Source organism: Balaenoptera physalus (genome assembly GCF_965194825.1).
Source record: "Balaenoptera physalus genome assembly, chromosome: 13".
In the NCBI taxonomy this organism is placed as follows: Eukaryota; Metazoa; Chordata; class Mammalia; order Artiodactyla; family Balaenopteridae; genus Balaenoptera; species Balaenoptera physalus.
Window position 1 is genome coordinate 31,879,464 of NC_138892.1, and position 27,795 is coordinate 31,907,258.

The 27,795-nt window shown below is 38.5% G+C and overlaps 1 pseudogene across 1 annotated transcript in view; it reads right to left on the bottom strand.

The window, feature by feature from the left end:
- Nucleotides 1-1,369: 1,369 nt before the first annotated feature.
- LOC309641312 (small ribosomal subunit protein uS2 pseudogene) overlaps nt 1,370-27,795 on the bottom strand; it is a 40,899-nt pseudogene continuing 14,473 nt past the window's right edge. Inside the window, exons 2-3 of the transcript XR_014268585.1 lie at nt 5,538-27,724; nt 1,370-5,225 (exon numbers count right to left, since the gene is read on the bottom strand). The product of XR_014268585.1 is annotated as a small ribosomal subunit protein uS2 pseudogene (transcript). The remainder of the gene's footprint in view (nt 5,226-5,537; nt 27,725-27,795) is intronic.

Here is a 27,795-nt window from a genome sequence, read left to right on the forward strand (position 1 = left end):
TAGCAATTCTCAAATTACCCTTTACCATGTCTTGAGTGTATCAATCAAGTCCTTCTAGTTGCTGTAAAGATATCCTCTGTTACATGGAGTAAAAATATTAAAATGGCTCCATTCTCAAAATAGTCAGGGGTAATTATTAACTATACAGTTAGGAAGAAAGATTTCAGACAAATGTACTTTGACAGATGGAAAAATGTAAGAATTAAACTTGTGAACAAAAGTAGCCTTTCATCCTTTTTGTGTCCTGATTCAACAGAAGTTCAGGCCAATATCAAACAGCATTTGAGCTGAATAAAAACTGAGTAAGGACAGAAGCTTAAAAATTACTTAGGTAGAGACTAATACAGTATGCACTGTTGAAAAATGTGCATTATTTTCTTTTATATTTTCTAGGTAAATCCAATATTCATTAAATATTCATAACATAATACATAACATAACATATATACATAGATAACTTAAAATAAGTTAAAATGAATATATATATTTCATTATCACAGTAGAAAAGTAAATATTAGTATGCCATGATGATGAAAATTGAAAAAATATGATATATTCTCAATAACCTACATTAACTATATTATGTTCTCAATTTTTGATATTTGGTACAACCATTTTTTATTCTGATTTTCTGAAGGTCTTCATTCAGCAACATCTCTTCATTTTCTCATTCGGCCAGCATAAATTTACCATCTACTGTGTGTAGGTATTGCTCTCGGCTGCCGTATCCATGTCTATTTCCCAATATGTATTCTTCAGGAAGGAAACTGAATTTAATGTTAGCCCAATGAAAAATACAATTGGGAAGGCAAGACTGTAACAAGAAAATCATATAGACCACCACAAAATCTAAAATTTAGATATTCATTTAAATCCCATATGTTAGCAGGAATATATAAGAATTCCATATATTACCAATGTCTGTACCAGCTTCTGAAATTTAATTTTAATAAGCAGTGCTTGAACACAAAAGGGAAAATATAAAGAAAACTAAAAATTCAAGAAACACTAAAACCTAGAACTACATACTTTAGGAAAGGAAACTACTCCAAAGAAATAAAATACAACTATGACAGAAAATAAAAATTAGATCTTATTCGAAATCATATATGACAAGAGTAGATTATTGGCTTAAGAGTTACCCATTTGGAAAATATTTGCCAAAAAACCCAATAGTGTGACTATGCTGAATCCATCTAAGCATTCATTTCTAATAGATAAGACATTTGTGGAAATCATTGTCCTTGATTCTCTTAGGTCCTAAAATATGTTTACCCCAAAGTCAAAGCACTTTTAATGAAATATTACTCTTTTGAAAGAAAAGTTGTGTTTGGTATCCCACAGGGAACATAAACAGCTCATTAGAAAAGAGTAAAACCCTTAGACTTGTAATACAATGTTATAGGGAAGTGCAACCTCCCCCAGCCCTCCAGAAGTCTTAGCCATGCTTACTAACATAATCTCCCAGTTTATCCTTCAAAGCTGCTCTTATCTTGGCAATGTTTCTCCAAGCAGCTGTGGGCTTTGCTCTTAGTGTGTGTGGCCTCCCCCATCCCCATTACAGAAGGTGAATCTTTGACAAAGTGCCTCAAAACTTTAGCAAAATTCTCTGTATATGTACTTAAGAGAAGAGGTCAACACATTTCTAGAAGCATAAAAGCTGATTACCTTTGTCTTTGAACACAGGGCAAATAATCAGTGGTAGAGATGGGCCAGAGTGCACTGAAACAGACAGTAGCCTGTGGTTTAGTTCAGTTCACTCCTGTAGAAAGGAGAGGAGAGATAAGAAGCTACTTTATGAGATTAGGGGAAAGGAAAATCTATACTTTCCATATGGGAATTTCTCATGTGTTTTCTTCATGAACACAGAGAGAAGTTGAGAGACACTTTTAAGCTGTTAAAACTTTTAACATATTCTCTTTGGGGCTGGGAGAGTATGAATTTCCTAATTTCATCAGAACCATTAATGACTTCAGTTCCTTCCTTTTTCAACAAAGGAAGTGGAGGGATTTTTTTTACTGCACTATGATTTTGAAAAGCATTAGATAGCAGGAGAAATGATTTGTAATCATGCTGTGAAAGAAAAAAAAATTTTTTTTTCTTCTCATTCTAGAAATGATTCTCATTGTTGAAATTCTAAAAGCTTTTTAAAGGCTAGATAATTTATTGTAATGGAACATACTTATGAGTTAGCATTTCATAATAACAGGGAAGTTATCTTTTCTCTCAGAAGGTTTATTTCTTTAAAGGCTGTCTTAGCCTCCAGGGAAGATTGCATGTTTCTATTTCAACTATAAACTCAAGACAGAACTAAGGAAATGTCAAGAGGGACACATCCCCTCTCATGCTCATCTTTTTCCATGATCTTTTAAAGGAGAGTCTTTTCCTCACCCAAATAACTGAGGTCAACAGAAGGAAGAGGTCAAATGTCAGATAAACAGACCAGAACCAGAAGATAATTCTTGAAAGTAGGAAAAGGAACATTGTCCAATGCCCAGGTAATCTGAAGTGCTGTAAAAGTGGGTAAGGTACAAGCAGGGAAGAAAGCACAAGTTCCTGAAACCAGAAAGGGCAGAGAACTACACCCTAGGACTCAAAATGTAGGCCTGCAAATACTTTGTAGAGCAGGAGGAGTGAACAGAAGGAAGCAGCAGCTACTGTGGTAGCAATATTGTGCTAGCTATTGTGCCTGGCTAGAGCCAGGCAGAGATTCATCTAAACAGCTAAATTAAGTGATATAAGTACTAGGAAAATTTTTTTTTTAAGATTTAGGTATAAAGGGACTGCCCAGGTGGTGCAGTGGTTAAAAATCCACCTGCCAATGCAGGGGACACGGGTTCGATCACTGGTCTGGGAAGATCTCACATGCCACTGAGCAACTAAGCCTGTGTGTTACAACTACTGAGCCTGTGCTCTAGAGCCCATGAGCCACAACTACTGAGCCCGTGTGCTGCAACTACTGAAGTCTGCGTGCCTAGAGCCCGTGCTCCCCAACAAGAGAAGCCACAGCAATAAGAAGGCTGCACACCACAGCAAAGAGTAGCCTCTGCTCACTGCAACTAGACAAAGCATGCGTGTAGCAACGAAGATCCAATGCAGCCTAAATAGATAAATAAATAAATAAAATTTTTTTAAAAATTTAGGTATAATTTATTTGATTGAATTAAGTCAAATAAGGCATTTGTTTAATTCAAGCCAGTTTTTGCAATGCACGTGTCCACACTCACAAATTCGATAACTTAGGTGAGATGCACAAGTTTATTGAAAGACACAAAAACACAACACACAAAAACAAAAACACACAAAAGGAGAAGTAAATAATACAAATAAACTACATCTATTAAAAGTATTAAATTAATAACGTTCCAAAAAAGAAAGCAAGGCACAGATGGTTTTCCTGGAAAATTCTACCAGACATTTAAGGAAGAAGTTATACCAATTCTCTATAATCTCTCCCCCAAATATAAGCAGATGGAACACTTCCAAACTCATTCTATATGACCAGAATTATCCTAATACAAAAGCCAGTTACAGACACTACAATAAAAGAAAACTATAGGCCAATATCTCTCATGAACATAGATATAAAAATCCTCAACAAGATATTAGCAAATTGAAGCCAACAATGTATTAAAAGAATATCCACCATGACAAAATGGAATTTATTCTATGTATGAAAGGCCGGTTTGACAAACTTACAAAATCAATTAATATAAATTTCAAAAAAAAAAATGTAAGTCAAACCATTACGCTGTACACAACTTATACAGTGTCCATTATATCTCAATATATATGGAAAAAGAATCAACTAACGTAATCTATCACTTCAACAAGCTAAAGAATAAAAGATAAAGGATTAAGTCAATAGATACAGAAAAAGCATTTGGCAAAATCCAACAACCATTCATGATAAAAACTAAGCAACTAGGAATAGAGGGGAATTTCCTCAACTTAATAAAGAATATCTATAAGAAACCAACAGCTAACACCATTCTCAATGGTGAGAAACTTGAAGCTTTTCCACTAATATCAAGTAGAGGCAAGAATGTCCCCTCTCACTACTCCTTTTCAACATCATACTTGAAGCCCTAACAATAAGACAAGAAATAAGACAAGAAAAGGAAAAAAAGAAAAAAAAGGAATACTGGTTGGGATGGAGGAAATAAAACTGTCTTCATTTGCAGATGACATGATTGTCTAGGTAGAAAATCCAAAAGAATCAACAAAAATCCAGAAGTTCAAATCCTGGAACTACTAAGCAATTGTAACAAGGTTGCAGGATACAAGGGTAATAGACAGAGTCAATTGCATTCCTATATATCAGCAATGAACAACTAGAATTTGAAATTAAAAACACATCACCGTTTACATTAGCACCCCCAAAATTGAATATTTAGGTATGAATCTATCAAAATACATATAAAATCTATATGAGAAAAACTACAAAACACTGATGAAAGAAATCAGAGAAGATCTAAATAAACTGAGAGACATTTCACATTCATCGATAGGAAGACTCATATTAAGATATTTTTTCTTCCCAACTTGATCTATAGATCAAGGCAATCCCAATCAAAATCTCAGCAAGTTATTTCATGTATACCAAAACCTGATATTAAAGTTTATATGGAGAGGCAAAAAACTCAAAACAGCCAACACAATATCAAAAGAAAAGAGCAAAGTCAGAAATCTGACACTCCTTGACTTCAAGATTTACAATAAAGCTACAGTAATCAAGACAATGTGATATTAACAAAAGGATAGGCAAATAGATCAATGGACCAGAATATAGTCCAAAAAGAGAGCCACATAAATATAGTCAACTGAACTTTAATAAAGGAACAAAGACAATAAAATGGAGCAAAGATAGTCTTTTCAACAAATGATGCTTGAACAACTAGATATCCAAATGCAAAAAAATGAATCTAGACACAGATTTTATACTCTTCATAAAAATTAACTCAAAATGGATCACAGGCCTAAATGTAAAATACAAAACTATAAAACTCCTAAAAGATAACATAGGAGAAAACCTAGATGAACATGGGAATTGTGATGACTTTTTAGATACAACACCAAAGGCATGATCCATGAGAGAAATATTTGATAAGCTGAACTTTATTAAAATTAAAAACTGTAACTCTGCAAAAGATGATGTCATAAGAATGAACAGACAAACCACAGACTGAGAGAAATATTTGCAAAAGACACATTTGAGGGCTTCCCTGGTGGCGCAGTGGTTGAGAATCTGCCTGCCAGTGCAGGGGACACGGGTTCGAGCCCTGGTCTGGGAAGATCCCACATGCCGCGGAGCAACTGGGCCCGTGAGCCACAACTACTGAGCCTGCGCGACTGGAGCCTGTGCTCCGCAACGAGGCCACGATAGTGAGAGGCCCGCGCACCGCGATGAAAAGTGGCCCCCGCTTGCCGCAACTAGAGAAAGCCCTCGCACAGAAACGAAGACCCAACACAGCCAAAAATATATAAATAAATAAATAAGTTTATAAAAAAAAAAAAAGACACATTTGATAAAGAACTATTATCCAAAATATACAAAGAACTCTTAAAAATCAACGATAAAGAAACAAAAAACCCAATTAAAAAATGGACCAAAGATATTTACAGACACCTCACCAAAGAAAATATACAGGTGGCAAATAAGCATATGAAAAGATGCTCCACATCATATGTCATTGAGGAAATGCAAGTAAAACAATAGGATACCACTACATGCCAATTAGAATGGCCAAAATTCAGAATACTGTCAACATCAAATACTGGTGAGGATGTGGAGCAATAGGGAGCTCTCATTCATTGCTGATGGGAATGTAAAATAGTACAGCCACTTTGGAAGACAGTTTGGCAGTTTCTCACAAAGCTAAACGCAGTCCTACTTTTCAAATCATAAGACATGGAGGAACCTTAAATTCATATTGCTAAGTGAAAGAAGCCAGTCTGAAAAGACTACATACTATATGGTTCCAACTAGATGACATTCTGGAAAAGGCAAAACTATAGAGACAGCTAAAGTTTCAGTGGTTGCCAAGGTTTTGGTTGGGGCAAGGATGGGGGATTAGGGGAGTAAATAGGTGAAGCACAGTGGAAATTTAGAAAAGTGAATTCTGACTAACATGATAATGCTGAATACATGATATTATGCATGTATCAAAACCCACAGAACTGTACAAAGAGTGAACCTTAATGTAAACTATAGACTTTAGTTCATAATAATACATCAACATTGGTTCATTAATTGTAATAAATGTACACAGTACTGTAAAATGTTAACGGAGAAAACTGTGTGAGTGTAGGTATATGGGGATGGTCTATGGAAACTCTCCGTACTAGCTGTTCAATGTTTTTATAAATCTAAAACTGTCTTAAAAAAGTGAAGTTTAAAAAAAAGAAAAAAAATTAGAAGTATTTACTCTGTCTTTAGACAAGCAAAGAAACAAATGCTTGCCCTGGTTTAAAAAAAAAACAAAACTCTAGTTTTATTTGCCTTTCTTTACCATTTGAAATACTGTACTGACTTCAAGTTTCTCAAATTCCAAATTACTCCCAAACAGAAATCTTATTTTATTATTTTCATTTTTTTGTCCTGTCAGGGTTAATATATTCCCTCATATGTGCTTTCTTGTGTTTTACATCACTCTCTAACTGATTTCACCATTATTTATGTACTTGCCTCTTCTCGTCTACTCGACCACAGATATTATTTATTTCCCACAGCACCCTCGGCTACGAGTTCTGAGGCAACATTAATACAGAAGTTTAGAGCTGGAAGGGGAGATGTTGATACCTGATGAACTCTCCTAGAGCATCACAGACTAGGCTGACTATCTTGAATGCTTATTTTCAGATTTCACATTTAATAATTTTCATTGTTTTCAAAAATCTGTATGGCTCTCCCCCTTCCCCTTTGGTTAAACTCCTCAACCAAAGAAGCATTTACTTGATATGATGGATAAATCTAATTAGTGATTTTTTTTTGTAATGAATCAACTTCTCTAAGGGAAATATACAGGGTAGCCATAAAGTCTGGCAACACAGGTAAACTGTGCACACTAAATGGTTTATTGCTATTATGTTACAATATGTGATCTGTTCAACCTTCTGTTCCTCATCACCAATGAATAGAGTACAGTAAGGGAGCATTATTTTAAATCGCTACTCATGTGTCTGTGATGTGTTGCCTCAGGTGGCTTGTATGTCAGTTTGCTAGGGTTGCTGTAAAAAAGTACCACACCTGGGTGGCTTAAACAACATAAATGCATTGTGACATAGTTTTGGAGGTTAGAAGTCCAAGATCAAGGTGTTGGCAGTTTTGCTTTCTTCTGAGGGTTGTGAAGAAGAATGTTTCATGCCTGTCTCCCAGCTTCCGGTGTTTTGCTGGCAATCTGGCTTTCCTTTACTTGTAGACACATCACTCGTTATCTCTGCCTTTACATTCACATGGCGTTCTCCCTATGTGTATCTGTGTCCAAATTTCCCCTTTTTATAAGGACATCAGTCATATTAGATTAGGGGCTCACCCTACTCCAGTATGACCTCATCTTTACTAACTAATTATATCTGCAACAACTCTATTTCAAAATAAGGTCACATTCTGAAGTACTGGAAATTAGTACTTCAACATGTGAAATTGGGAAGGACACAATTAAATCTGTAACAGTCTGTGTCTCTAATTTTCACTGAATAAACCTGCACCTTAAGAGTATTTTAGAAGAAGTAATCAAGAAAGCCCCTCTATTTAAACAAAAAATCTATATTCCCGGTCTTTATGGCCATCCTGACTAGTACAGCAGCATTGAGCACAGGTTTTGAATAACTGGATTTTAATCTCAAGCACTTACAATCATTATAGACTTTGGCGAACTACTTAAATGTTCTCCACCTCAGTTTTCTTATCTATAAAATGGGACTGGGACTTCCCTGGTGGTGCAGTGGTTAAGAATCTGCCTGCCAATGCAGGGGACTGGGGTCCGATCCCTGGTCCAAGAAGATCCCACATGCCGCGGAGCAACTAAGCCTGTGCGTCACAACTACTGAGCCTGCGTTCCACAACTACTGAAACCCACACACCTAGAGCCCATGCTCCGCAACAAAAGAAGCCACCACAATGAGAAGCCCACGCACCGCAACAAAGAGTAGCCCCCTCTCGCTGCAAATAGAGAAAGCCTGCACACAGCAACAAAGACCCAACTCAGCCAAAAATTTAAAAATAAAATAAATAAATTTAAATAAATAAATAAATAAATAAAATGGAGCTAAGAATTACATCTGGGCTTCCCTGGTGGCGCAGTGGTTGAGAGTCTGCCTGCTAATGCAGGGGACACGGGTTCGAGCCTTGGTCTGGGAAGATACCACATGCCGTGGAGCAACTAGGCCCGTGAGCCACAACTACTGAGCCTGCGCGTCTGGAGCCTGTGCTCCGCAACAAGAGAGGCCACGATAGTGAGAGGCCCATGCACCGCGATGAAGAGTGGCCCCCCCACTTGCCGCAACTGGAGAAAGCCCTCGCACATAAACGAAGACCCAACACAGCCAAAAATAAATAAATTAATTAATTAATTAAAAAAAAAAAAAAGAATTACATCTGCACACAGGGTTATTGCAAATATTAAATAAAATAATTTACATACAGCATTTTTGGCAGTGCCTGTCGTAAATTCTAATATCAGAAAGAACATCATCTTATTGACCATCATCTTGCTCCAGAAAAATTCCTGATAGAATGTAAGATCCTATGATTTGTCTGTCTGGTTCAGAGCTGTACCTCAAATCCCAATGCCAATCATAATACCTAAAACATGATGGTGGCCCATAAAATCTTTTTGAGATGAATATCTGATATTCTACTTAATCATACCTCAAACTGAATTATTGATACTCGCACATACACACGCACAAAATTTGCTCAACCTAAGATATCTTTTACACACAAAATCCCAGTTCTAGGATCTCATTTTTTTACACCAGCAATGGTGAAGCATCCTCTTAGGAGCCTTTAACACCATTAAAGTAGAAGCAGTTACTTGACCAATATGACAGGTCAATCAGATGAAGAAGTAAACCATACTTACTTTTCCTGTAGGCACATCAGGGAAATAAGAATCATTATTCCTTTCTTTCTCTAGAAGACAAGCAATATTTTTGTGTTCTAGAGACTTTTGCTCTCAAATTTAATTAAAAAGGATCAGGATTATTTTAGAAAGAGACAGTCTCACAGGGATGAAAGAGGGTATCCTGACTCCGGAAGGAGGGGAGAGCTCTGGGGACTGGAAAATACTCTGGGAGGAACCAGTAACTCTAATGTAAGTGGACCTGGAAAGTTTGGGGAACTGAACCCTAAAAACCAAAGCTTCAGAAGCTTCATGGAAGGTCTAAGAAGCCAGAAATCTATGCGGTCAGCTGCAGAGCTCCCAGCCTTCTGATGAGCCATGGCAGCCTAGGCAACAGGCATCTTTTGAGGTGACGTAACCCTTCTTAACTTCAAGGTAAGGAAGAATGTTTAATTTAATTTAGAAAAATTAAATTAGTTTGTTTTGGAATAAACTTACATCTGATATAACAATGTAACAAAATCCTAACCTATCCTGCTTTAGCAAACCTGTCCTTTGGAGCTAGATCTACAGGGTAACTGGGGATCTCCCAGGATTTTAGGGTGTCTCTTTTCTGGAAAAAAAGAGGAAAGAAAAATAAAGATTAGGTGGGATCATTAAATTCTAATGTCAGAAAGAACATCATCTTATTGACCAAACTGCAAAACTGTAGAAAGATGGAGCACCTTGGTGCTTAGAAAGGTGGTTGAGTACATGTTACTAAAGTATTTGATAGAATACATGGTAAAGCCATGTTCTTTGCTTGATGTAGTGAGATGATTCACATTTAAAAGACAAACAAACTCTAGACGGTACTAGATAAATTCATGATACTAAATGGGAGCATTAGAAATAAATAGGTAGACCTTTTTTCATATCAAAGGCAATTGTAAGGTGATTAGAAACTTCTCTCTAAATCTGAGATCTCAGAACAGGTAGACAACTGAACAGACTGGAAATGGCTCACAATTCCCCATATTTTTCTATTTAATTCTTAAGAGAAGATGAAATTCATGCCCTCTTGTGGTAGGGAATAAAAGAGAAAAAAGGTAAAAGCTTTTTGGAATCTTGATCTATTCATAAGGCTGAATCTGACATTGAGATATTTGTAGAATATGCAGACAATCTGTTGGGGGGGAAAGTGTTTTTTACACTTGTAACAAAAAGAAATGCTAAATGAATGATGACTTAGAAGAACAGAGTGGTCTAAAATATACTCATTTCAAAATGCTCAATGGAACATGAATCTATTCAGCCAACAAATCATTATTGATCACCAACTGCATGCCAGTCACCATGCTATCACCTCTTCCTCCCCCCTTCCCATAGCTTACCACAATCAAAAAAATATTACATCTCATCTTGTATGTTCTCCTCTCAGAACACATTTACTTCCTAGAATCCATTTCCTACTCTGGCTAACGTTAGTGTCTCTCATGTTCGCCATACTCCTTAGCTGAATGTTGTCTTAACTGGGCAGATAAACCAATAGAAATAAGTTGTTTGTTTGTATAATGTATTTCTAAAGTAGCTATAGAGATCAGGATTAAATATATACAAATTTCCCCTGCTTTCCTAGTTTTTTAAAATCTCTGGAAACTTTCCATTGATTCTTCCTTTGACTGGATTTTCTATTTTTTTAAACCAACTCTACTTGCCTCACTGACTAATTATCTTGGATCTTTTCTGCTCCTCAAATTCAAAATAAGGAGAAAGTGCAAGTGAAAATAATACTCCTTGAGTGTCTCCGGTATTTCAAGAAAGTGCTGGTCACTTTACATACATTTTGTCATTTATTCCTTTCAACAACTCTAGAAAGTAAGTACAATTTTCCCTACTTTAAAAAGCAGGCTTGGGGCTTCCCTGGTGGTGCAGTGGTTAAGAATCCGCCTGCCAATGCAGGGGACACAGGTTCGAGCCCTGATCCGGGAAGATCCCACATGCCACGGAGCAACTAAGCCCGTTTGCCACAACTACTGAGCCTGCACTCTAGAGCCCACGAGCCACAACTACTGAGCCCACACATCTAGAGAAACCATGCTCTGCAGCAAGAGAAACCACCACAGTGAGCAGCCCGCGCACTGCAACGAAGAGTAGCCAGCGCTCCCTGCAACTAGAGAAAACCTGCACACACAGCAACAAAGACCCAATGCAGCCAAAAGTAAAAATAAATAAAATAAAATAAATTTTTTTAAAAAAAACAGGCTCTGAGAGGTTAAAGAGCTTCCCCAAGTTTCACAGAGCTAGTGAATAACAGAGCAGAGAACCAAGATTAAAATCTGGGTCCATGTTCCTTTCACTAAAATGCATTTCTTCCCCAAACTAAGAACTTTTGTTTCTTTCAAAATTCTTTGTCCTATCTTTCCTAGATTATTTAGTAATACCACTATTCCTTCTATTTCACAAGCTGAAAAATTAGTCATTTCCCACTCTTCCTCTTCCATTGTATCTACCCCTTCTTCTCTTTCTCATTGATTGGTCACCAGTTCTTGTCAAGTCCGCCATCCCCAGTGAGTTCTCGGACCCCACTGGTCTTGTCTGTTTCCATGGTGAGCACTGCATTTGAGACTCTCACATTGCCTCTTAACTACTAACTGGTATTCCTGTCATGGAGTTTTTCTGGAAGGGGTCTATTCTCCTTTCTGTTACCAAGGTGATCTCTAGTACATGATCTCCATTTCCTCTTCAGGTTAAGTGATACACCAGGTCTGTACCAAGGTGCCCCCAGCCTCATTCCCATCCTCACCTCCTGCTCCATAGGACTTCTCACCACCCTTCACACTCACGGTGCTCATGATATTGCCCCTACTAAAATACTCGTCACCTTATTCCTCTAGAATCTTCCACAAACATCCTCTCCCGTCTGTAGCCCTTCTTGGCCGGTTCACCTCTCCCTAAACAGAATACAGTGCTTCATAATGCGTGAGTCTCTGAATGTGTGAGTCTTTTTGTGTACTTCTTTCATAGCACTTAACCAATCGCCCTATAATTCTTTGTCTACAAGCTTATTTTTCCTCAAGACTATGTTATAGATACTGAGCACATTGTGGGGTGTTTTGTAGGTGCTCTTGTAGGTGCTCAAATTCATTGTAGTTTTAGAGTGAAGTTTTGGTTGCTGTTAAAACAGCAAAAACAGGGGCTTCCCTGGTGGCGCAGTGGTTGAGAATCTGCCCGCCAATGCAGGGGACACGGGTTCGAGCCCTGATCTGGGAAGATCCCACATGCCGCAGAGCAACTAGGCCCATGAGCCACAACTACTGAGCCTGCGCGTCTGGAACCTGTGCTCCGCAACAAGAGAGGCCGCGATAGTAAGAGGCCCGTGCACCGCGATGAAGAGTGGCCCCCGCTTGCCGCAACTAGAGAAAGCCCTTGTACAGAAACGAAGACCCAACACAGCCATAAATAAATAAATAAATTAATTAATTAAATTTAAAAACAAAACAGCAAAAACATCTGCATAACAAATTGGCAAAGGATCTATTAAAGAGAACACTTACTACTGGAAACAACAAAAATTTATGGTCATTAAAGTGTTATTTAAATAAGAGGTGATAAATGATTGTGCATAAATGCTTTCAAATATATTTCCTCAAATAACTGTCCAAGAATAACCCTAATCTATGAAGGCATAAAGAATACAGTGTTCTGATACTTTATTTGGATAGGGCACTAGGTGTTTCAGGAAGTTCTGACCAGTAATTATAACAACTAACAACTTTAAAATTTAAATCAAATTTTTCTCTAGAATTATCCCTTGTGTGGAGTGAGTTAATGAATCTAACTTATAAACTCTCGTAATAAATCAAATCGTATAGTAGCTGACAGTAGCAATTGTTTTATAGAAAGCATTAACTCCCTTCCTAAGAGAGTAAATACATATTAGATAAAGTCTATAAAACACTCCACAAATGTTAGACAAATAAGGAAATTAGAATGCCTTTGTATAAAAAGAATGGGTATAATTCAAAAGCAAAAGAAAAATTACTCCTTAAAATGTTTGTAAGTTGTTGTTTAAAATTAAAAGTAATAAGGCATGAATGCATACAGCTTTTTCTCTATTTAAAAAAAAAAAAAAAACTGGTACAGAATTTCTTGCTCTTAAATAAGCATTTCAAAGACACTGCTTAATAGGAACACTTAAACACTCTTATTCAAACAGTAATTGTTTTCCAAACATTAGTTTAAGAAAGAATGCCTCTATAGATTTTTTTTTTAAGTGTTAGTTATCAGTTCTCCTTCTTTTCCCTTCCTGCAGGTCCCCTGGCCAAATTACATCCATGACAGGGCGCAGGAGAAAATTCTCTCCTCCTAGTAGCTTCCCCTAGCCTGCCCCCACCTGCACACGTAGAAGCAGAGTTCATTGCTCCCCAGGCTGCAGTTCCATGGCATTTTATAGACACCATTATTATAGTCACTGTTGCTTTTGATTATCGCCATTTATACGTGTAACTCTTTCTCCTGCTAGACTGGCAGCTCATGCAGACAAGGACCACTCCTACCGTTAGGCAACAGAAACATAACAAAGAATAAACCTTCCAAGTTATCATGGTAAAACAGCAGCAAATTGGCAGAACACAGATGGGTTCCAGTACTATTCCTTTACTCAGGGAAACATTATGGCAGTGACTCTATCGTGTAGCTTACAACTGTAAAAATTCAGCCATTAAAAGAAGAGAGGCAATAAGTTAAGTATTTGTTGGAAATCACTGAAACCCTAACACTAAACTTTAGTGACCCCAAATATAGGCCAGAGGGGAGGGAGACATGTTAGAAGAAGTGGGAGGGCACATTTTTCAATGTGAGAATGCCTGAGAAGGTGTAGCGTGTCATTCTGAGGACGAAGTATATGTAATCTCCTCAGTTAAGGGGAGCAAGATTGGTTAAGAAAGTGCTAAGAAACTGCTGAACTGCTTTGGGCTCAACAAAGCAAACAATGCATTTGACTAGGTTGATGTCTCTTTCCAGGCAAAATGGAACCAGAATGCCTCAAAGAACCAGCAAGCTTACCAACTCCCTAGGATAATGGTCCTTTTTTGGGTACTGGGACATTTTGAAAATCTGATGGAAAAAGATATAAAACGTATATATGAACTGTTTCCCAGAAAAAGACATATATGCAATTCTTTTTTATTTCATGAGATTCCAGAAGCCCATCCATCCATGTGAAGATGAGGACCCCTGAGGAAGTCAGAAGCAGCTCCAGCAGAAGCATCCAGACTGGTGGGCTTTGGAAATAACAACAGCAAAGACGACTTTCAGAGGTTGGGTGTAATCTTCCAGAAGCCGAGGGAGTCCTCTAGCAGCAGAGCAGAGCAGTTGGGAGCTGAGCCAGTGGCTGCCAGATGCTAAAAGCATTTGGGACTCCAAGCCAGAGTTAGATAGAGCTGCATGAAATGAGCCCGAGGTAGGAGGTTCAGAACACCACTTCCCCGCTCTGATCATCTGTTTAAACAAGGTTGTCTTGGACAGTTTCTAGGCCCATGAACGGGATTGGCTCTCCCTGATTCCCCTCTTGGAGCTCTCTCTTTGAAGAGACTTTGCAGGAAGGGAGTACGGATCTTTGAAACTGGTATTTCTATAGGCCAGCATAGCTCCTGTTGATGATCTCATGAGAAAACTACATAAGTGACAGTATTAGTCAGAGTTCTTCAGAGAAAGAGAAACGATAGGATATATATATATAAAGAGATTTATTATGGAGAAATAGCTATTGTAATTATGGAGGCTGAGAAGTCTGCTGTAAACTGGAGGCTCAGGAGAGCCAGGGGGATAGTTTGGGTCTGAGTCTGAAGGCCTGTGAACCGGGACAGCTGATGGTGTAAGTTTCAGTCTGAGTTTGACTCCAAGGGCAAGAAAAGACTGATGTCCCAGCTCGAAGACAGTCGGGCAGAGAGAGAAAATTCTTCCTTACTCAGCCATTTTATTCTATTCAGGCCTTCAACGGATTTGATGAGGCCCACCCACATAGAGGAGAGCAATCTGTTTTACTCAGTATGCCAATTTAAATGTTAATCTCATGTAGAAACACCCTCACAGACACACCTAGAATAATGTTTAACCAAATATCTGGGTACCCCATAGCCCAGTCAAGTTGACATATAAATTAACCAACACCATGACCTCTAGTGGAAGAACAACCAAGGAAACATTTAAGGGAAACCAACCATAGCCCAGAGGACATTAAAAAGACTTCAAATACTATTGCTGACTATTATAAACACAATTAACAAAAGCAGTCAAGAGGACATATTGATATTATACCATTCCTCTCTACCATAAGCAAAATAACAACCCAAAAGTATGAGCTATTTCTTAGATCTTATCCCAAAATATAAGCAAAAATATTTTCTTTTCATATTTCCTTTAAGATAACGTATGCATTGAATGTCTATCAAGAATACATTGTGATGTCTGCCTTGTTGATCATGCTTTTTACAAAGGGTTGTTTTCTTTGTATTTGTTGTAAATTTACTTCTGGGGCCATTATGATAGTTTAGAAGGTTACACAATATTTATCTTGGCAGAAGTGGTCTAACTTTTTCAAAAATGTTGTATGTAATACTCTAACCCACCACATCATAAGTACAGAAAACTAGGTTTTGAAAGAAAAAAATTTTTTAAACTATTGCTTGGACTTTAAAATGAGATCAAGGGTGATTCTAAAGAAGTATCGAATGTTTGGTCATTTAAGAATGCACCTATCAGTGACTTTATAGTATTTGATAGTCTTCTTGTTTATCTATGAGTTCCAGGCACCAGAATTTGTTCAACTGGTAGCCATCCATGCTAGTTAAGGGGAGTAATTTTAACAACAAATAATCTCAAATCATGAACAACCTAAAGCACACTGTATTTGATTTTAGATGTTCTGTGAGATTTTGTCTTTTTCACAAAAAGACTCCCTATGTTTTGCTGACTTCACCACAGCCTTCTTCGTGTTTACGTATCAACGGCACAATGGGAGGAAATTCAGACCCTAAAACTCTACTTAATATTTTGATATTAAATTAAAAAGGAGTCTTAGATAATCCATGCAGTAAATAAATGTTGTGCAGTTGATTTAAAACTAAATATACACAGTAAATCCAGCTTAAGAAAAATGTTGATGGTGACTTTACTAAACTAAAACCCATGGGAACAGAGGGGAGCAGAAACCTTCTCATTCCCTTGACTGTAAGTTTCCTCACTAACATATCCCCACTATAACTCTAATGCACTTTGGTTCACTGCCATGCAAGGCTTTAATAGCAGAAGAGGAGAGGACAGAATTTTTTTAATATTGATTTAAGGGAAATTCTCAGAGGCCCTTCTCCATTAGGCTCTGAAGACTGGTTAAGGAAAAAAAGGAAATTGGATTTTCATATCTAATAATCACATTTATTTTTATGAACTTTCATAATATATAACTTTATAGATATTTAATTATTTAATGGGAACACCTACTGCTTTGAAGGCTGTTAGATTACAGAAAAGTCCAGGTGTGGGGAAAGCATGAATGTACACCATCTGTTAGGGGAAACTCTGAAATGGTCTCTAGCACATGGTTCTTTCTTAAGTGTCCTCCTGCTTTCTTTCCCAACCTCTTGATTTCTCTGTTAACATTTCCTAACCAGTTCTTCCCCACATCTTTTCCTTCTCAGCCGGACTCCCTTTGATTTTTTAGCTATAATGTTTTCTTTCCCAGGTGACACCCAAGCTGTCTCTTTTTGTCAGGACATCCTGTGAGGAAATCCCTCACCTCGCAAGCTTTCTTACTCGATACCTTCCTCCTCCTAAGATTCCCTTTCTAACGTCCATATTTTTTGAGGTTGGGTTCCTTCATGATCTCAATTATAGTCTCTCAGGCCAACTCCTCAAGAGTCACTTTCCAGGTGATAGTCTCTTAACCACGGATGGGGTAAAATGAAGAAAGGGAGACTAGAAAATTAAGGGAACACAAAAGCAAAAAGACAAATTAATAGTAAGTTTATTCAATACTGGCTGAGCATCTCAGGGCAGGGGACCTGGTAATAGGTCACAACATCCAGAAATCACTTTGACAGCCCAACATCAGTCATGACTAAGAGCCAGGCCCTGTCTGTGCCTGGCGCCAGGTCTGAGGCACCAATTTATATCTCCCTTTAAGGCCCCTGACTCCTGATATAATCACTGATGTAGGGCATGCAGTGTCAACCACAATTAATACCCACATTCACCTTCTAATCCCAGGCATTGGACTATTGACTAGCAGTAAAGATTCTTTTCCCCCAAAGATTAAAACTAACTATACTTAAGGAATACTATCTATAAAACCCTCACTGTTTGGGCTAGAATGAGCCAATATGAATTGGGTGATTTTTAACTTGATGACAACAATTTGAGACAAATTAATTTCATCGTCCCAGAAGTGTCTCTATTTATCTTTAAACTGAAAAGCTCAAGGAGGAGAAAAAAAAAATTGAGAGCTATAGAAGGACTATGGATCACGCATTTTTAATTCGTGAATCACTGGTACTGAGTGTGGCTTTATATTGCTTAACCTGAAGAGAATTTTGGAGAATAAAGCAGTGACTAAGAAAAAACAGCTTGCAAAGCAGGCATTGTATCAATGGAGGAATTCCAGGGTGATAGTGAAAAACAACACTGTGACTGATTACAAAGTCAGATTGTTTTTCCATCAAAATTCTCTTCTATGAGATCTGTCAATCAAGTAAACTCCATTCATCTTTTCAAAGTTAGATGACCTCTAAGAGTTCAGACTCTCCAACATTATCCATCTTTTTCATTGCAATCAAATAGTGGTCTTGTATATCTGGATAAGATTTAACCCCCATACCATCACATAGGGTTTAATAGTCTATGAAATCACTTTTAACAGGATATTGCTAAACTTAAGGACATTTAAAAAATGTTAGCCTAACAACCTCTTAGAATTGCTTACTTACTCAGTGAACACTCCTTTTCACTACCTAGCACAGAATTTTTTTTCCTTTGTGCGAACCTCTCTCGTCAGAGTCCATGCTCTGGACTTTGCTTTTTTATAAGCAATAGTCCTGTAAAGATGATTTTTTTCAAACAAAAGGAGAATCTCCTCTCAACATTATATCCTGCTCCCCCCACCATTATAGAATTCATAAATAGTTGCACTTTTAAAATATTGGCCCGTTGCATGTATTAAATCACTGCAGTCTATGCAAAAGTGTTCTTAGGGCTCAAATGTGTTAGACATGTCACTTTTCAAAGGAAGAAGGAAGAGAGGCAGAGAAGGAAGGAGAGAGGGAGACAGAAAGGAAGGGTGATAGTTCTAGGGCTGTAAAAGAAAAGGAAACACAGCAAAGAAGGGCCACAATTTCTTGCAAAATACAACTGGGACTTCAATATCCTACATACCATCAGGAAATTTCAGGGTACTGTTTGTATGTGTGTGCATGTGAATGTGGTTATTTTCCTTGTGGTTATGATATACCAGCCTATACCGAATTCAGTAGAGTACCACACATAACAGTGAAACCACATTTTTATGTCCTTAACAATTGTAATTTTAAACAAATGTAAGAAATTCTCACAAATTCTGTACAGTGAAATTCCAAAGAAGGAAGAAATCCTCCTTCCTTTTTTCTTTTTTAGGTTAGAAGCCAAGCAAAGGTCAGCAGAAGAGATACTCTCTATCCTAATACTCTCCAACCGCTTGCTCCCACTTTCTTATATTAGGGTATAACTCCAAGGCCATTTCACCAAGTTAACCCTCTATCACTGTGTGGCCATCAAACAGGGAATCTGGTCCAAAGTGCCAGAACAGGAGCAAAGCAGCTTGCAGGAGACCTAATTATCCAGTCACTAAACATAGAAAGGAGGTGAGAGTAAAGAAAGCATCACACCCACACTAAAGGCTACTTAGCATTTCAATGATCTCCATGTTAAGGAATTAAACTTCTTTATGTTTACAACACTCTCTCTATTCCCCATGTCTCCTCCACCAACCTCATCTCCTGCCCCAGCCAGTTCCAGACACTTCACACCTAAATACTTACAAATAAGGAAGAGATAGGTGAAATTTTAACAACTGCTCTATTACCACATTGTCAAGGACATGCCCCATAACGGACACCCATGACCATTAGCAGCAGGAATTCCTGTCAGAGATAAGCACCCGAGGGCTTGATAACCTCAGGTTTCAAAAGTTTGAAACAATAAACATGATTTCATTAAAACCTGCTTCTTACTTTAGTAGGACCAGGCACAAACACAAACATGATAATGAGAAGATTTCTTTGGAGGAAAGTTTCTTCTTCACAGTGCTGTGTCATGGTTACAATCATACAAAGCATAGAATCCTGGAACTGCAAGGGGATGCTCAATGTTCAGATGAGAAAGTGAGACTCAGAGAGGGGAGCCATGTGTGCAAAGCCCACACCAATGGTAAGTGTTAGAACTAAAACTCAGGCCCTCAGATTCCCAGTTACTACTCTTTTATATGTACCAGTGACCCTCAAATGTTTGCATATACCTTGGAATCACCAGCAGTGATCTTGAAAAATGCAAGCTCCTAGGTCTCACCCTCAGAGCATCCAGGCTGGTAGATCACGTGGGACCTAGGAATCTGTATTTCTACTGAGCAGCCCTTTGTAATTCAAATGCAAGTGGACCATACTCTGGAACAGTGTACAATACCATCTGGCTGCTGAAAAGAGCACCAAAGTTTGCTTGTGATATTTATACACATTTTTCTTCTTTTCTTGGTTCGCCTCTCTCTCACATTTCTTCCTTTGCCAATGGGCTCATGACTAATTTGTCAACAAGAAGAACTCATATTAAAACCCTCAGTGCTTTAAAACTCCAAGTAGTATTTTGTGCTGGGGTAGTTGTGGAAAGGACAGTCTCCCACATAAGGAGATACTACCACTTTTTAAAAACTGCACAAGTAATGCATGTGTATATGCTCACTGAAAAATTTAAACAGTGCAGAAGAGTATAAACTAAAAAGTGAGGCTCTACCTTTATCCCTCCCCTAATCTCACTCCGCTCCCCAAAGTTACTTACTGCTGCTGGGTGTGTACCCTTCAGGTTTTCCTATACATTTACATACATAGATACATAAGTATGTGTGTGATTTTTGCCCTTATTTGGAAAGTTCTGCTTAGAGAATGATCTCAGCAATTTTTTTTTTATTATGTAGGTGACAGAGGATACTGTCACCAGCACAGAACTTAAATCAAGGACATCTCAGGATATGTGACTGCTACTGGTAATTACAGCATCCGCCCTTGATCTTTCTAAAAATGAAGACTTCCTGGACCTCACTTACCTCCTCAAATACATTTTGGTCAGTAAGTAGTGTTCCTCAGTTATATAAAAAAAACATCTGTGAGGATGCTAAAGGAAGAGGAAAGGGTGGGCAGTCACATAAAAGGGTTTACAGTCACCCATGTAAACGGGTGAATACTATTATAGAGTTCTCATGGGAACACAAGGTGCTAAATTAATTCAACTCGTTGTAAGCCCTGCATGACTGAGGATGTGTTTCTGTGAGAAGGGTTGCATGAGGTAGGGCCAGGGTCATAAAGGGGGTGCTGCCATGCATTCATACAAAATGTACAGCATTTGTCCTGCTTTCCTACCTTCTAAACCCCACAATCCAGCTGTCACCTTCAGCACCCAACTGAAATGGCTCTTGTTAAGGTCACCCAAGACCCCTAACTGCTGAACCTCATTCTTACCTTCTGCAGCATTTTTTATTTAACCATTTCTTCCTTCTGCAAAGATTCCTCCTCCCTTATATCTCCTTTGGTTCTGGTGAAACTGAGTATTCACTGTCCATCTTTACCAGTTTCTCTTAAATATTCACATACCTCAGCATCCCATCCTAGGATTGCTTTTATTCTGGCTCTGTAGCCTCTGTCTGATGGAGCGCATAGCCTCAGCAATGATACCCAGATTGTCATCTACAGCCCCATTTTACACTGAGCTCAGGGCTCACCTTCTTAAGAGCATCTGCAACTAAAATGGGGCATGTCTAACAGCAAATTGGTGTCTCTCTCCCCATCTTTCCACCAACCTATTCCCTCTACCCCATGTATTACTCATATAAGTTAAGGATAAAATAATATATCAATTCCCAAATCAGAAACTCCATCAACATTCCTCATTCCTCCCTTTACTTTATTCTTCTCATCAAATCCTATGGATTCCACCTCCAAAATATCTACGTACTCTATCATCTCCACTCTGCTCCCATTGCTACTACCCTAGTCCTCATCATCTCCACTTGGACCAAAGTCACGGCTCCCTAGCAGGCATTCCTATATGAAATTTCTTTCCTCCTCCAATTCCAAATATTTTGCACCAAAAAATGTTCACGTTTCTGCAACATATAACATATATGTCACTCCCCACTTAATAACCTTAAGTGGTTTCCCATAACCTACAGGATACAAACTTAAAATTCTTAACATACTTTCTAATCCTGCCCCAACCTACATTCCCAGTCTTATCCCTGGTCACAAATAACTCAGCAATTCCCCCCAAATGACAAGCTTCCTCATCTATGTTTTGGGCATTCAGTTCTCTCAACCCAGAGTGAAGTCTACCAACAACTCCTCAGTCTGTAAAATAGTGCTTTCTCCTCTGTAAATCTATACCCAGCAACACCTGTCCATAACCTCCTTCAAGGCACTCACATCTTTCTCTGCGCTCCCACTCTGCACCTACCTCTAACAGGACACTTTCTCTAGCATTCATTCACATATTCTTTCAGCCAGCATGTAAGTAAGCATTCATAACAGTGTATAGTAATATCATTTCTAAACCCTATTGACCCTAATAAACCTGCTAACCTGGAACTCTGCACCAACTTCCAACATATAGAAAAGTGCCTTATATGCAAAAAGTTCTCAACAAACGTTTGTCGTTAAATGAATGGATAAATGAATGGAACATAAATAATAGCCATGTATGGAAATGACCTTCATCTTATTTCTCATGAAGCCAGCTGCTAGAAAGCCACAGATTTGAACCCTATTATCAGGTCTGAACCCTGTCCTCCAGAATTTGTTCATTCAATCTTTTATGTATTCAGGTATTCAATAACTGTTTAGTACCTATGGTGTACCATGTCTCAAGGTGTCAGGGAGACAACGATGAACGAGAGAGACAAAAGCCCTGATCTCCTGCAATTTACATTCTAGTGGAAAAAATACAAACTATAGACAGATATAGAAGTAGAATATTTTGCATTCTAGTCAGTAATGAATATTAGGGAGGAAAATAAAGCTGAAAAGGAGATAGAGTGCTGCGAGTATGATTAAAGTTTTGAGGGGTTTAATTCTAAATAGGGAGGTCAAGAAATGGCTTAGGGAAGCATGATTCTAATTTGTACTCCAGGGATGGCTTCTCACAAAAGCCAAGAAATAGGATACCAAACCTACTTTCCCAGTTCCTTCTCAGGAAAAAAAAAGGGGGGTGGGAGGGACAAAGAGGCCCCAACACACAACCATGTGATGTGGATTTATAAGGAGCAGGACAGAAATGTTATCAGCCTGGTCCTAGAGTTATAGGTTCATACTTGGGAGATCCTCTGGACTTTGTAAGAGAGAAAAAGCTTGAAGCACTAGGGCCTTGCAGGGAGCTTTGGAGAAGAGGCTCAGGTACTTTATCAGAGACAGGCTTGGACCTGAACTCTCTAGTCAGGTCGAGGCAGGCTTGGTAGCATGGAAAAGCAGAAGTAGCCCAGGGTTAAGAGTCATGGAATGAGAAATGAAATGGGCAGTAGGCTTGAGCAGGGTGCCTTTTAAATTTATGTTTATTTATCTTTTTTTCCCCTTCACAGGAGACATAGAACCCAATCACAAACTATTTCCAATTCCATGACTTCCGATGATTTTACATAATTAAATTTATAAAATAATGCTTATTTTTAAATGGTGTCAACAATTTTTATGATACAAGGCTGATGTGTACTTCAGAAAACACTATTTCCAGAATTATTTTCATAATGATATTTCGTTACAACTAACAAATATCATTTGGAAAAAAAGGGAATATTCTAATGAAGAAATACTAGCGTTTCATTCTCTAATCAAATATGGATCCTTTAAATGCCATATTTAATTGTTTTAGTGACATTTTAGAAGGCTCCTCTGGGCTTCTCTTACCTTATAACTAAATGGCAGAAATTATCAATGAGAGTACTGTGACTAAAACTGTACCCAAAAGTCAGATTCATTAAAAAAAAATTGACACATTAAGGATGGCTATTTTTAAAGGATTTAGTAAGTTATGAAAACTACTCTCATCATATTGCTTGGAATTTCTTTTACCATTATTTAGGTTGTAAATTTCTTCTGGAAATAAAAATTTTCTTCTGGAAATAAAACGATATAAATTCACAGATTTAAACACTGAAAACTCTCACCCTAGCATGTGAGCTAAAGAATATTCTTGAAATACCAAATTTGAGAATGGCATCACTTGGAAGATAGATTGCTTCAAGCAAGGCAGAACATTTATAAAGGAAAGAGAGAGAAGCTGGAAGATTTTTGTACAAATTATCCCATTTATTTCATTCCTGAAGCTGATTAGAAACAAGCAACTCACTACCAGACAGAGAAATCCTTTCCTTCAGTGACTGTCTTACCTATTTCATACCTCTCATGCTGTAGGCTTGAGAATGAAGCATCTAATCAAAAGCAGGAGCCAAGGCATTACTAAGGTAATAGGCAAGAACCTTTGTATTCTATTACAAGTTAATCACTAAGGGGATGTTGCCTATAACATAAATTATACATAAATGGTGCATCTCTGGGAAACCTGCCTCCCAGGTAATGAGCATTAAGCTAAAACACTTTTGTTTAGCTCACAGGAAACATCCTGACCAGGCCCAACTGTGAATGACTGCAGGAAGGAAGAAATTAGCACATCCCCTCCGGAGACTGACGAGAACCAGGAAATGTGTGACTTTACTCCCTCCCCTTTTAGTATAAAAGAAGCCTAAATTCTAACGCAGGCAAGATGGTTCTTTGGGGCACTAGTCCACCATCTTCTCCATCTGCTGGCTTTCTGAATAAAGTTGCTATTCTTTGCCCCAACAACTCGTCTCTCGATTTACTGGCCTGTCGTGAGGCGAGCAGTACAAGCTTGGACTTTGGACTCGGTAACACTAATAACCCAGAAACCCAGCATATCTACCCGGGAGAAAGAAGGCAGGGACTGCCATATGGTGCCTCTTAGGCTTTTGCTCCCTACTCTGGCAGGTACTCCAACTTGCTTCCACCTGCCTCTAACCTACGCCCACAGAAAAATTTTAAAAAATGAATCTAAGCAGACCATGGCTCAGATGATTTTCAATGACATAGCTAGCTTCTTCTTGCTGATGATACTGGTACATATCACTCAGATGATCTGCCTGGATTCAGGCAACTTCTCACCCAATCTCTTTGCCTAGTCGCTGACCCCCGGTCCATTATACCTGCCTGAGTTATAAACCTCTGTGGCAGTACTGGTAGTGTGCTGGAGCTGGCCCAAACTATCTCATAAGAATGAATTGTTAAAATTTCAAAAATTTTTGCAAGCCCATTTATCTCACTTTGGTAGATTGAAAGTGATCATGGTAGGAGTATTCACACCAGGGAAATTGGCACAAGCTACAGAGTCTCTTCCCCTCGCCGACTCCCGCAACCCCCATGACTGCTACCAACCCACTGCCTGTTTAACTTGCAGAACTTGCATGCAGATCCCTGCTTTATCTAATTTCCACGGACGTATCATCATGCTCACCTGATCCTTTCCGTCTGTGGGTTCTTAGTCCCACCCCTTCTAACTTACCCTATCCTGCTGCTGCCCATGTCTTAGAGTGGGAATATACTCTGCCAAAAGCTACCTTAGCAGGGGAGATAGATATCCCTCTTGTCCAGAGTATGATCTGGCTTCAGAGTATAAGTTAACCTGAGTCTACAGGTGGATTGTACAGTCATTAGCTCTTCAACCACCTATCTTATATCTAATAACTAACTGCCCTTCTGTGACATCCCAATGTGCACAGCCCAATTTTAGAGTGCTAAAATGTGGCCCCAAGAAAGTCTTAGAAGTGAAGACGCATACTAATTAAATATAAAATCTTCAAGTAGTATTTTAAAAAAAGAAAGCATATTTTGGCAACATAGGTGACCATTTCAGAAAGGAAAAACTACTTGGAGCAGAAAACATATATATTTTTTCTCTTTCCTTCAATTTCTCCTAAATCCTGCTGCCGTATTATTTTCCTAAAATATAGATCTTATTGTGATGTAAAATTTTTTGATGGAAGTATATATGGTTGATAAGGCTCTTGCAATTAATACTAATTTTTATATCTCAATGAGAAAGAATAATTAGGACTATATAACAATAGACAAAATAATGCAAAACTCACTCGGAATTCAAAAGTACAAAATCTGGGGATTATACACTCCTTTGAATTATTAACATCCTGCTCCCATTATTTATGATGATTATGAATTAAATGTAATTCTACTTAGTTTATCTTCCTATATTAAAGAATTGGACAACTAGAAATTACTCCAAAACTTGCTTAACCGTAAGGGTCACGTCAGGGTCTTGTTAAGAAAAGGATCCTGAGCAGACCTACTGAATCTCCACAAGGAGAGACTTGGAACATTATTATAACAAAAGCCTTAGGCAATTTCGTGGTCATACAATCTGGAAAATACTGGTGTGGTATAATCTCCTATTTTTTAATAAATGAGGTAACTGGTCTGGAGAAGTAAAATATTGATGGTTAATAACAGCCAACCTGAGACTATTAATTAACTTTTCACTATGTCATAGTTTAAGGCAGTAGACAGAATAATTTAAGATTTATAAGACATCTCCACAATAAAAACAGAGAACTATCCTTTATGGAATGGCAAACAAATGTATTACATGACAGCATCAATGTTGATTATATGAATCATTTTCAAGAAATTAAGTACTTTTTGAACTATATGAATCATTAAAAAAAACAAACATATATTTTTAAAACATGCCTAAAAATAGTTAACTAAGCTAATAAAAAAAAACTGCCATGTTACTTTTTATGACCTGTTTTCAGAAGTCCCATAGTATCTTTTCTGCTGCAATTCTATTTATTGAGACAGTCATAAAGATCCACCAAGTTTTAAAGAGGAGGGTTGCAGTGGGGAGAGACATAGACTCCACCTCTGGACTGGGAAATTGCCACGGTCTATGGGACTGGAAATGTTCTTGCAGCCATTTTTGGAAAATACAATCCCCAACCATGGGGTTCTTATTGAACATACTCGGGATGATTTAACTCATAGTACAACCCCACATAATTTATTTTAGTCTATACAAACGTATCCAAAAACCAGGTTGAATGTAGCATGAAACTATAGGTTAATCTAAAAGAGAAACTTTTCAAATGCATTTTTAAACAGAATGCTTTTAGCATGGTGAAAATATATGATGGTGGTTATTCATTTGGTCATATGTAACTGGTCAATAAATAGGTATATACTTTTGGTTGTAAATGTATGCGTTAAAAGGTAGATGTAAACACAGCTGTCTATTTCTCTACTACCTAAACACATTCATATATATGTGGGGATACATCATATATATGTATGTGTATGTATATATATATAAACACACACACACACACATATACAGTGTCCTACTAAAGCTAATTCAGCAATGTCATTTTTTTTTTTTTAAGAAACTTTATTCTCCACTAATCTATTTCCATTTTCTGTTTAAAAGTCTGTGGAAGAACAAGCTGAGACCACTCAGTGGTCATTCCTACCTGTTCAGTGGCCTGAGCAGTGGAAGCTGCAGTCCAGTCCCCCGTGGTGGGCTGAGCGCTGCAGTCTTCAGTAGGGAACCGCTGGTTGGGCACAAAGGGCGCCTGCAGACCCATCTGCAACCTCAGGTCCGGTAGCAGTAAATTCGGCAGCTGGAGCAGTCCATTCACCCTGAACTTCCTCCTGGGTCACAGCCTTTCCAGCAGCGGCCTTCTCGGAATCTCTGCTGAGTAAAGATCACGCTGACCTCCCGCGGGTGCTCACGGGAGCTAGTGTCACGCATGCGCAGAACTTCCTGCGGCCCCCACCCTACCCCGCCCCGCATCCACCACCGCGGACCCACCTCGGGAGCTCCCTTGTTGTTGCTGGGGATGGCGATGTCCACACAGCGCAGAGGAGAGACTGTGACACAGTGATGGCAGGCGGGTTAACATAAAATGCCTCCGAGATCAGCCTGGATCAGTAATCACTGAAAGTCGTGGCTCTGGGAAGGCGGCCTGGATCTGGTTAGGGAAGTTTCCAGAAGAGAAGTGTCTGGCAATAGGAGTGGGTCCTGGCAGCAGCAAACTTCAGCACAGCTCGCTGGCCAATATTCCTAGAGGATATGACACTGACATCAGCCCCGTTTCCAATGGCAACAACGGCGCGAGCCGCCAGGGGAGGCTTCTCCCAGGTTCTCTTTAAGCGTATGAGGTGAGGTCATCACTTTTCCTTTTGTAGATGTACTGTTCCAATTGGTAGTCAAGGTTGGTGCCACCTAAGTGGGTTCCTGATCCAAGGAACTGGAGGAAATTCTCCTCCTTCATTTGCAGGACATCAAGGGCTCCGGACTTTGTGAACGTTTCCCTTTAACCTCTGAGGGGAACCCAGAACAATGCCTTATGGACCCCTCTCTGGGTAATGCAGAAAAGCAGGAA